The sequence below is a fragment of the Sorex fumeus genome, unplaced genomic scaffold (assembly GCF_029834395.1).
Source record: "Sorex fumeus unplaced genomic scaffold, SorFum_2.1 ptg000122l, whole genome shotgun sequence".
Taxonomy (NCBI): Eukaryota; Metazoa; Chordata; class Mammalia; order Eulipotyphla; family Soricidae; genus Sorex; species Sorex fumeus.
In genome coordinates, this window is record NW_026606179.1 from 9,837,082 (window position 1) to 9,849,536 (window position 12,455).

The window sequence follows — 12,455 nt, forward strand, 5'->3', positions numbered from 1 at the left end:
CATCAGAAACTGGTGTCAGGATAATATTCCCAACTCCTCCACTGAATGAGTAAGAAACACTGTATCACAAACAATGCACATGTGGTTAATCAAGCATTATAACAATGACTCATTAAGAATTTTGAGCAAGAGCCGGAGCAATAATACAGCAGGTAGGGTGTTTGCTTGCATGTGGCCGATCAGAGTTCAAATACCAGCATCCCATATTGTTTCCTAAGCATCACCAGTAGTAATTCCTGAGTGCAGAACCAGAAGTAACCCCTGAGCATTGCTGGGTGTGACCCAAAAAGAAAAAAAAAGAATTTTGCACAAGGTTATGCAGCATGTCCTGTTTATCACTCTCCCATCATTCACTTAAACTTTATGGAGATGTCAGAGAAGAAAAGAGCAACTGATAAAAGTAACACTGTGAAAACAGACACTTTAGCTTTTTCTCATAGAATTAAGGGGGCTTTGAGTCCTCAGGCAGACAGAGCAGAACCTGGACACATCAGACTCTTGGCTCAAAAGCAGAAAAAGACAGAGGGTTGGGAAACACTAAGTGATGACTGAATTGATGTTCAAGAGGAATTAGTTGGGGTTATTGAAAACAGACAAAGAAACACAAAATATGGAGAAAATAGTGTTGAAATAGATGAAGGTACAAACCAGGAAGAGGATAGTCTGAGTGGCTCAGGACTCAGGGGACAATTTAGAAGATATGCTGGTTCTGTGAAGGTGTTGCACCCTCTGTTTGTGCCTGTAAGGGATCAGAAACATGGAACCACTGGCCCAGAGCATGAACGCAAAAAATATCACATCAGGGAAGGAGAGCAGCATACATACACTGAATCCATGGTTTGGTCATGATGAACATAAGAACAGTAGCCAAAACTTTTTTGGATTGAGGTGGCATTACTGTCTGAACTATGAGACAGAAATACAGGGTACACAATATTCACCAGCATGTTCACAGTCCAGCACAGGATGATAGAGGGGCCCACACATTTGGAAGCTTTACCTTTTAGCTCTCCCCACCAGGAGCTCCTAGGGCTGATGGTAATGGCCTGGAAGACACTCAAGAGGCAGGTAGTCCCGATGGACATAGCCCGGGCCCACTCCACAAACATAAGGGAGAAACTTGCACTCCGAGTCCCTTTGAGGCCACCCAAAATGTTCCATAGTGTAGCTGGTTCCACTTGAAAAAAAGGAGCAAGAAATTGGCTACGATCAGGTTCTTGACAATCAAATCTGTGCACCTCAGTCGAAAACCCATGAAGTAAAGGAAGAAATAATAGAAAAGAAAAAAACAATTCCCCAAGATCCCAGATACAGACTGTAATAAGATCATTCCTACTATCAAATACCTGGTGTCCGTCATGCCAGTTTCAAAGAGGGAAGCTTCTCTTCTGAGCTAGAGAACCCTGCATGGGAAAGGAGGCACAGGCCCTATCGAATCCACTGAGATTCTGCCTTCTCCACGGTCAAAACCCTCCTGCTGTGGAATATGCAGGCCTTCTACTATCTAGAGACTTCTGAGGGACAGGGGTAGAGCCAAGAAAAACATAGTCAATGTCTGACTCATGACTCTGAGGTGGCGGGGCAGGCACTACCTTCTTTACTCCCCACAAATTCTCACACAGGCATGGAGACATTCCTCATCAAGGAGACATGACAGAGACACCGAGATGTCAGGGTATGGCAAAAGTCCTCCCCCTGAGGAAGGGTCGGGAGGAAGTTTCTAGCTGGCTGGGATGTCACAGAGATAGTGCTTGCCACCCACACCCTGCAAACTCACACCTCAGCTGCACCCTCCACTGAGCCAGACCCACATCTAGTTCTTAGTGAAATCTCTTGTCAGCTTGGATTGGTGATATTTGCAAAATTAGTTTCTTGGACATAATGGAAATGACTCAGTTCCATTTCTTTTAGAAGACTTGTTTTCAGACAGATTTCAATTTCCAAGAAAGCTTTTCCAGATTTTAATCTGAGCTGCTGACCTGATATAGCAGAGCTGTATGTGCTCCTCCCTGGCGAGTTGGATTAATAAGTACAAAAAGGCTCAACAGCAGGAAGGCAACGGGGGGACTCATTTGCGTGTACTCGAGGAACAAAAGTACAAGAATCACAGACATTACAGACAGGAAACACTGAGGCATGGTCAGTTGTATAAGTAGAAACAGCCTCATGAGAATGTCCGGTCTTCAACATGCCTATTTATTAGTACCTGAGTATATCAAATCATCAGGAGAAAATCAGAATATGCAACACATTTTAAATGCAAGACATATAGAAGGTAGAAAACTGTTTTCTATGGAAGACATATTTTAATTAGTGGTAGATGATCTGTACACAGCAGACATACGCAAGATAAATTTGAGACTGGTGGGCTGGAGCAATCGCAGAGCAAGTAAGGTGCTTTCCTGGCGCACAGCCAACCCAGGCTTATGCCTGGAAACCCATATGGTCCCCTTTGCCTCACCAGAAGTAAGTCCTGAGCACAGCTGGTGTGGCCCAAAGCAAACAAAAATTTTTAACATGATCAATGATCTGTACTTTATATGATGTTACACTGTTTTCCATTAAAGCTGTTTCCCTAATGCTAAGTATAAGAAAGTCTATTCATAGTGGAGACATAAAAATTAGATTTACTGGACACCTTGTAGACTCCAAGTGACAGAAAAAAATTCACTTCAGCAAGTGCCTTACACTCACATTTTAAAAATGACAGTCTAATTCTAGGGATTAATTTCTCTCTTACAGCAAACATGCTGGTGCCATGGATGCACTTGTGAAAAGCTCACAGTTATGACCACAGATTCCGTAAAGCAGTTTTAACGGCACATTAATTCTGTAACTCTCGTCTCCTGCCACCATACCCATCAACTATCATTATCACTTAACTAACCTCAATACATTGCTGTCAGAGAGGAGGACACAGCAGCTTGGGAGCAACGCAGTACCAGAGCTGGAACCCATGGCACTTTCCCAACCCAGCCCTTAGGAATGAGTCTCCAAGAAACCCCCCTTACCCACCCACCACATTCCCTTCCCGGGGTTCTTCACAAAGTCCCTCTCAGAGAGAGCCTAACCCAGAGATGAAGAGAAACTCAAAATTTTTCCCTGCTGCCAAGTATGCTCACACGTGAAGGGGAGAGAACTCAGGATGTTGGAGCACGGAGCTGTACCCCTAGGTATGAGTTTGTGATTCTGTGATCTCACCTCTCCTTGGAACTGTACTTATTGCCTTGTCCTCAGCATCAGGGCACTAACAAGCCTGGGAGGGTATCTTTGAAAACTTTTTTCCCCAGGTGGGGAATCTGCCAGAAACAACTTGAATTACCTAACTTTCAAAGGAGTTGACAAAGGAGTCTTTGGGGGTGTTGGGTGGAGATTCTCTGCTTTTCCAGCATCTTTGCAGGTAGACAGTGTCCTTATGCAGCTACTGCACTATGTGTTACTCATCTGTCATCTTCCTCAGACGACTGAGTCCTTCCAAAGTTCCTCACACGACTGAGTCCTTCCAAAATTCATGCAGCTTGGTGAGATACAACAATTTTCACTAAGTTTCTTCTTTTTTTCATTTTTTTATTTTTTAATTAAATCACCATTACACACAGTTACAAGGTTTTCATATTTGAGTTTCAGTCATACAGTGATCGAGCACCCATCCCTCCATCAGTTCATACTTTCCACAACCAAAGTCCCCAGTATCCATCCTGCCACCCCAACTCCATCCCACCTCCTGCCTCTGTGAAGGCACCTTCCTTCTTATTCTCTCTACTTTTGGTCATCATGGTTTGCAACAGAGATACTGAGAGGCCACCATGTTTGGTTCTTAGTCTACTTTCAGCACACATCTCCATCCCAAGTGATCCCTAAAACCATCATTGACTTATTTTCTTCTAAGAAAACTTCCTTTAGATCATTCTGTTAGCAGATTACTGGTAATGAGTAATATACAATAAGCTATTGAGGGTCTTCTACGAGGGCAGGCTCAAAGGGTGATTGGGAAAACTGGAGACCAGGGTCAGCAAGGTGAGATTGGTGTTGGAATACTAAATGCCTGTAGCAAATTATTATGATAAACTTTGTAAACCACAGTGTTTTATGTGAAGTGTAAGAGGAAATAAAATTAAAATAAAATAAAGTAAAATTAATGAGCATTAAAGGTCCAAGGGGGGGAAACAAAGTTTATGTGGCTGAGCAGCACCACGATGCCAAAGTGAGCAGAGAAACACTGTGAGTCCAACTGTCTTAGGAGGGTTCACAGGAGTTAAGGAACACGAAAGTGGTGTCAACTACTGACATTCAGAATTCATCCATGAGTAAAATGTTTGAAAAATATACAATCTCAGTACTGATTCTCTCAGATCATAGGAAGAAGACTATTTCTTTAGAGGAAGGGAGAAAGGGTAAAACAGTACCTCTCCAAGAAATCACCAGGTCACTTGGTTTAACAGGGACTTGCTAGAGATAAGCCAGTGGCATTTCATTCAAGACCAAGAGATCAAGTTATGTCACCATACAATTAATTATCAGTCAGGGAGTGTGCTGTTTCAAAATTTGGAAACCAATCAGCCTTTGTCTAATCTCAAGTATAGAATCTATTCTGGTCAGTATTATCTTCAGTTCCCAGGATGGGTCCTTTTCCAAGGGCCTTATCATGAGGTCCAAACTGCCTTCATCCTGGATCATCTGACTGTGTTACAATGAGAGTTGCTCACCTGAAGTCTGATTCTGTCTGCCTGGCTCTGTCTGCTCTCCATTATGGCATAAATACTGCCTCCATTACCCTCCAGAGGCCTGAAAGCACCTTCATTCACATAAATTCAACAAGCTAACTCTATTCAGGACATTACAATGACACCTGATTTTGTTCTCTGAAGTAAATGCTTTGGAAGCTCAGTTTAAATACCCTGAAAACTCACAAACTCATCAGGACTCTGGAGGCAGTGAGCTGGCAGCGAACAGAGGAACTAAAACACTCTACATGCTACCCATCAAGCCAAACAACTTAAGATTTCTCTTCCAGGTACCGCAAAACCTGAGCACATCAGCTCCTTGGCAAAGGAGCACAAAGGGGCTGACCAATGGGAAGCAAGCAGCCATAACTGCAGTGAGGTTCCCCAGCAGCCCCCTGGGATTCTCAACAGCTGACAGGGCCACTTGGAAGGAGGAGTAAAGGGAGGAAAAGCAGACAAAAGTTCTGGCCAGGAGAAGAATGGTTTGAGTGGCTCTGGTCTCAGGGGTTTGTGTGCAGTTGCTGGACCCTCTGTTTGTACTTGTACAGGAGGAAAACAATGGAACCATTGGCCCAGAGCATGAGTCCCAAACATAGTACATCAGGGAAGGTGAGCAACACTGCGTAGAATGTGGCTCTGCTTTCACTGCCTGAGCTGCTGTAGGCAGATGTGGCCACAATATAGAGAGGGAAAACGATATTTGCCAGCATGGAAAGGATCCACCACAAAGAGATAGTGACCACTGTGTTCCTGAGAGCTTTTATTTTAAGCTTGGCCCTTCTGGATGTCCTGGCACTGATGGTGATTACCTGGAAGACCCTCAAGACACAGATGCTACCAATGGACTCTCCCCACCCTGTGCAGAAACAAGAGAAGTTGGCATCCAACATCACTGAGTAAATACTGTCACCCAAACACTGCCAATGTCTGCAGGGCTCATTTTTTTTATGTAGGAGTACTGTTATTTATTCAGCCACTGATTAGCTGATTGAATTGGGCATAAACTCCACATTACTTTTTTTATTCATTCTTTTAATAATTTTATTTATTGAATCACTGTAAGAGCAGTTACAAAGCTTTTAAGTCTCGGTCATACAATGAAACACCCGTACCTTCACCAGTGCCCATTCTCCACCACCCAAATCCCCAGTATACTTCCATCCCACACCCTCCCCCTACCTGTGGGTCAGATGATTTCCTCATTACTCTCTCTCTACTTTGATTACATTCAGTATTTTGACACCAGACCCACCATTATTATTTGGGATTTTACCCCAACACTCAAATCTGCTGAAAAGGCAAGAGTAGACAATTTGTTTTCTATCTCTGGTTATGAATAACATATGATGTCGCGTGGCTGCAGTAGTGGCCACGTGATTTTGAAATTCCAAAATTTTAACACTTAAATATGGAGGGATTTCTGCCAACACTGCTGGGTTCCAAGATTTGTTCCTGAGTCTCTGGGATCATGGCTGTTAAGCAGCTTGATCAGGAGCCAGAAAGGCCATTCATGGGTGGCGACTTGGGGTCTTGTTGGGACGGTGAGGAAAGGGCTGGCTCCACCCCCATCCCACAGGCCCCGCGTGTCTCATCACTGTGGACCCAAACCTGACTCTCTAATGGCCTCTGGAGGATGGCAGCCACCGAGCCACCTACGGGGAGCAGGCGAGGGACAGCACCCTTTCCCCGCTGGGGTGACCCAGCGACAGTAATCTACTGCAGGTCCGGATGCTGAAAGCCACTGGGTTCTGAGATTTGTTTCTGAGTCTCGGGATCATGGCCGTTAAGCAGCTTAATCAGGAGCCAGAGAGGCCGTTCATGGGCAGCGACTCGGGGTCTTGTTGGGGTGGGGAGGAAAGGGCTGGATCCACCCCCATCCCGTGAGGTCCTGCGTGTCTCATCACTGCAGGCCCAAACCTGATTGTCCAGTGACCTCTGGAGGACGGTGGCCACCGGGCTGCCAGGGGGAACAGGCCAAAGCACGAAATCTATTCCCACCTGGGTTGGCTCAGCGCTGGTAACCTACTGCAGGGACTGGACGCATTTCTGTCAAAAGCCGCTGGGTTTCAAGATTTGTTTCTGAGTCTCAGGGATCATGGCCATTAAACAGCTTGATCAGGAGCCAGAGAGGCCGTTCATGGGCAGCGACTCGGGGTCTCATTGAGATGGGGAGGAAAGGGCTGGCTCCACTCCCTTCATGTGGGACTCATTTACAGAGGACCAAGAAGTTTGCAAGGGCCAGGTGCTTAGTAAACAAATCTGTGAATCTTACCTGGCCTTTTGTGTAGTGAAGGGTAAGTGAGAGGTTGCCCCAGATTCCTACCACTGCCTGGGTTATAAAGATTGCTCCTGTTGTCAGACGATTCCTGACAGTCCTGTGATATCCCCAGGTCACTGATATGTACCTTCCCAGTGAGAGATTCCTACAAGGGACTGGATGAGTGAGATGCAGGGCACCCACAGCTGAAATTCAATATTCTCCACTCCTAGTCCTCTGCATACAGATTGACTGTTTCCCTCCTACCAGCCATTTCACAATGGTTGAATGACTTTGAAAGAACATTCTACATGGAAAATAGTTCCGTGGGTGTACTTTACACAGAACTTCATTCTTCACAAACAGGTGGCAGAGCTGCAAGCACTTTTTTTCTACCGAGAAAAGGGACACACAGAGTGTAGAAGTACTTGCTCCAATCATAGGTCAGGACCAAGAGAGATTTCTGACCATGCCAATAACTGAACCCCACGTGCAATAAGAAGCCAGTGGGCAGTGCGCATGTCTGTCTAAGCAGTGACGTTTCCAAATCTGTCTGGTTTAAAACTGCCTCCATCTATCCCATTAATCCAAGACAATACCATCTGTATCCTCAAGTTTCATTCTGCAGGTTAATCTGATACGACTAAAGAATCTTTAGAGGATCTAAAAGAAATCAGGACTTCAGACAGAAATACCTCATGCCCTCTCACATGACATGCAAAGAACAAAACTTGAAGCCATTGGACAGTTTGCATGTCAGTTTATGCAGTGATGTTTCAAAATCTGTCCTGGTTTGAAACTGCCTTTATTTTATCCCATTAATCCAAGAAAATACCATCTGTATCCTCAAGTTTCATTCTGCAGGTTAATCTGATACGACTAAAGAATCTTTAGAGATCTAAAAGAAATCAGGAGTTCAGGCAGAAATACTACATGCCCACACACATGACATGCATAGAAAAAAACTCATAAGAGTCACCTAAATTTTACCATACATGAGCTGAAATATGATAAAATCATGTAAGCCCAGTGAAAATATGATTTCATTAAAGATGCACACATACTACTGTCAAAATTACCAATGAGGAATGTGCAAGATTGGGGGAAGCATACCGTCATCAAACACATAATTTTCAACCTCCCAGGCTTGTTTTCTTGAATTTTTTCAATATATTAAAATATATTAGGTAAATTGCCAACTTATGAATTAATAGTTCAATATTTTTTAATCCATGTAACTGAACAAACATGAGATGGCTTCTGTCAGAACTCCTAATAGATCAACACTTTCTGTTAATTTTCTACCTTAGAGAGGGAAAAGGCTACCCACTCAAGTGACTGCAGACACTGAATGAAAGTTGAAAAAGAAAAGCAAGTACTACGAAGGAGAGACTGAGAGAGAAAGCCTACGGAGGTTATACCAACGCAGGACTAATGCCTCTCTAACCATATCACGATGAAAGGTAGACAAATCCTTTTCATTCCGTTTATTTCTATGTAAACATTTTTATGCACCAGATGATGTGACTCCTACAGTCATTATACTTTTCATTGTTCCCATAAGGGTAATAAAATGCAAGTCTAATCAGTCCGTAATTCCTATAAGGGATGGCGTGACTGATCAATTTATTACTATCTCATTAACACCCCAAAACCAAGTGGGTATCACCTGGAGATAGCAGTTCCACAACTGCCAAGGGGGGAGGGCATTGCATTTTAGGAGCAGCTGCCCTGGCAGTGTACCATCAGCATTCCATTTCTTCTTTTCATCTTCCTTCTTGGAACTATCCCCCATCCTGTGTGGTCCAGGCATTGGGTCTGCTCCATCCTCAGCAAATGGTCTGTTTCTGATCTGATCACTCAGACAGATTTTGATTTGCCGCTTCTCTCATGGACTCTGCCTCTGGCTGAAATCATCTCTCACCTGACTCCTTCTTCTACCTGGACAGTGGGTTCAATGTGAGAGGACATGAGGCCTCCTAGATTCCTTGGTTCCTGGACAAGTTCCCCACCCAACCTGCCTCTCTCCCAACTTCACAGTACTCAACAGACCAGCCAGTGAAGATATTAGTACAGAACTTGTGTTTGTTTTTTTTTGGGGGGGGGGGGGGACTTTTGCTTTTTGGGTCATGCCCAGTGATGCTCAGGGGTTACTCCTGACTCTTCACTCAGGAATTACTCCTGACATTGTTAGGAGACCAAATGGGATGCTGGGAATCGAACCCGGGTGTGCCGCATACAAGGCAAATGCCGTACCTGCTGTACTATCACTCCGGCCCCACTAGTACAGAACTTGTGAAGCAAATCCCTGAGATGATTCAAACAGAGGCGTGAACAGAACATTTCACAGCAATGATTCATTGTTGAACTCAGCTTCGTTACTAAAGTCGTTTCATTAGAATGATCTTGGGGTATTTTTAGGCCACAGCTGGTGATTACTCTTGGATCAGTGCTGAGGGGTCACTCCTGTCAGGTCTCAGGAGACCATATTCATTGCTACAGCTCAGATTCGGTTCAGCCACATGCAAGGAAAATGCCTTACTATCACTCTGGCCCCTTATTAGAATTATTTCCCCCTCTCCCCATCCTCCATTTGTATACTTGAGTACTTCAATTCCAGTTACTTGGGAACTTTCATAGGAAAATAATATTCCCCAGTATTGGCCTCTGATAGTTATTAGAACTCATGACTAAAAACTATGCTTAGAACAAAAGCACAGGATCTACAAGAGTCTCAGAAAGAAATGTACCAGGGTTCTATGGCTCAACCAATACATACTATTAACCTGGAACCCACCAGCACTGGCGGTTCATAACCTTTCTGATATGTGCCATTCCTCCTGGTGTAAAATACCTTGTTGACATCTTACTTTGGATTTTCCTCTTAATAATAAGAACAGTGCTTTTTCCTGTGCACACTGGCTATCGTCTGTCTTCTTCAGAGAATGTCTTCTTCTGTTCATTTTCTTCCCCAATTTTTAATGTGATTACTGGATTTATTGATGTTGATTTTTTAAAATGTTTTATTGTTTTTTGTATATCTTGACTATGAACACTTTACTGATATACTGTGTGCAAATATTTTCTCTTAATCAGTAGGGTGTCCTTTGATTTTAGGGTTTTTTTTTTATCCATGCAGAAACTTGAATTTGTTGGTTTTTATTTCTGTTGTCTTTACCAGTAAAAGCATATCATTGAAAACCTTTGCTATTGCAATTCTGGGCATTCTGCCTACATTTTTCTCAGTGTATTTCATAGATGCTGGTCTAAAGTCAAGGCCTTTGATCCACTAAAATGGACTTTTAAATTATTTTTATTTTTATAAAGTGGTTCACAATAATTTATTATGTTCAATATTCCAATACCAACCTACCATCATTTAACCTTCTCACCACCATTACTTCAAATTTTCCCTCTGACACCCAAGCCTGCCCCAAAGGCAGGTCTTAAATTCAAGTGGACTTCTGTTGAAGGTGCACAATATAGATCATTTCATTGTTTTCCATGTAGCTCTCTTGTTTTCCCAACCCATTTATTGATAGGGCGATCTTAACTCCACTCCCAGGCCCAGCTTGAAAAGTATAATAGTAAATCTTTGAAGATTTGTTACTAATTCACCAGCGAACACGTTTACGAGGGTGAGGGTTCATTACTGGTTTAATTTATTACTTGTAATTGGTCTGCTCTATTTTTCTACTTACTCTTCGTTCAGTTTGAAGAGGTTATATGGTCCTAGAATTCATCCATTTATTCTAGGTTCTCCAACTTTACAGCACAGAATTGTTCATAATAAGCTCTTCTGATCTTTTAAAGTCTTTAACTTACTTTGAATCAGTTAGCAGAGTTTTTAATAACTGTGGCATCTCAAGACTGCTATACATATTTTTCTATTTACAATAGCTAGAATCTGAAAAAAAAACTGAGTGCCCAAGAACAGATGACTGGTTAAAGAAACTTTGGTACATCTACACAATGGAATACTATGTAGCTGTCAGAAAGGATGAAGTCATGAAATTTACATACAAGTGGTACTACATGGAAAGTATCATGCTAAGCGAAATGAGTCAGAAAGAGAGAGATAGACATAGAAATATTGCATTCATCTGGGGAACATAAAGTAACAAAATAGGATACTAACACCCAAGAATAGCCGAGATAAGTAACAGGAGGTTTACTCCATGGCTTGGAGGCCAGCCACACACTCTAGGGGTAAAGGCAGCCCAGATGTAGAAGGGAGCACCAAATGGGGGGTATTGGAAGGATCCCCCTAGGATGGGAGAAGCATGCTGAGACTAGACTCTAGACCGAACATGCTGCCACTCGATCCCTCTTTTGCAGGCCACAGCACCCAAAAGGAGAGAACAAAAGGGAGTGCCATGCCACAGAGGCAGGGTGGGCTAGGGGGATAAGGGGGGTGGGAGGGGTACTGGGATCAGTGGTGGTGGAAAATGGGCACTGGTGGAGAGATGGGTACTCAATCATTGTACAACGGAAACCCAAGCACAAAAATTTGTAAGTCTACAACTGTACCTCATGGTGTTTCACTAATAAAAAAAATTTTTTTTTAAATACTGCTATGCATATTCTTTTGATAGTTTCCTTTTAAAAATATGGGGTGACATGTGGCGGTGCTTAGGGTTTATTCCTGGCTCTCTATGCCTAGGAATTACATCTGGTGAGCTCAGGAGACCCTATATGGTGCTGGGGTTCGAACTGGGATCGACCAGATGCAAGGGAAATGCTCTACCCATTAATTATACTATTGCTCTGATCCCAGATAGTTTTTTCTTTATTTTCTTGGTCTTTGCACCACACCTGGTGGTGCTCAGGGCATACTCCTAAATTTCCATGAAAGAAAAAAGGGTGCAGGGGTCTGCGCAGGGAAATCTAGTGTTCCATGGTCAAGAGCCATTTTCCCAGGCCGGATGATGGGTGAGGACTGGAAAACCAAGAAACAGGGACCGGGCCCCAGGCTGGTCGGTAGTCAGTTTATTTCTCTCTCCTCCCTGGTGTAGTACTGTCTCTCCCTTACTGCATAGTCGTAGTCGTAGTTTTGGTTGTAGTCCTAATCATCAGAGTTCCATCATCCTGGTCTCCTCGTAGACCTCAAGTCCTCTCCTTCTTTATATCCTCTTCCTCATCTCGACATAGTCTCATAGTCCTCTACTTCCAGTCATCATCGTATCTGGTTCTCCTTCTAGTCTTCAAAGTCTCCAAAGTCTCAGTTCTCTTCCTCATCTTCAATGTCTCATGGTCGACTTTCTAGTCCCTAAAGTCTAGTCCTCAGCATCTTCAGCATCTAGTCTTCAGCACTTAGTCCCCCAATGTCTAGTCCCTCTTACCCCTTATGTCATAGTTATACAGTAAACATAAAGAGTGGGGATACAAAGGTGGGGTTGAACATTATCATAACAACAAAGAGATATAAAGCCACTCCTTCAAGAGATTAGCTCAAGGACAAAATCTCATCTGAG

The 12,455-nt window shown here is 43.3% G+C and overlaps 1 pseudogene; it reads right to left on the reverse strand.

The window, feature by feature from the left end:
* Positions 1–423: 423 nt before the first annotated feature.
* On the reverse strand, positions 424–8,776 carry LOC130043283 (vomeronasal type-1 receptor 4-like; annotated as a pseudogene).
* Between the last annotated feature and the right edge of the window lie 3,679 nt (positions 8,777–12,455).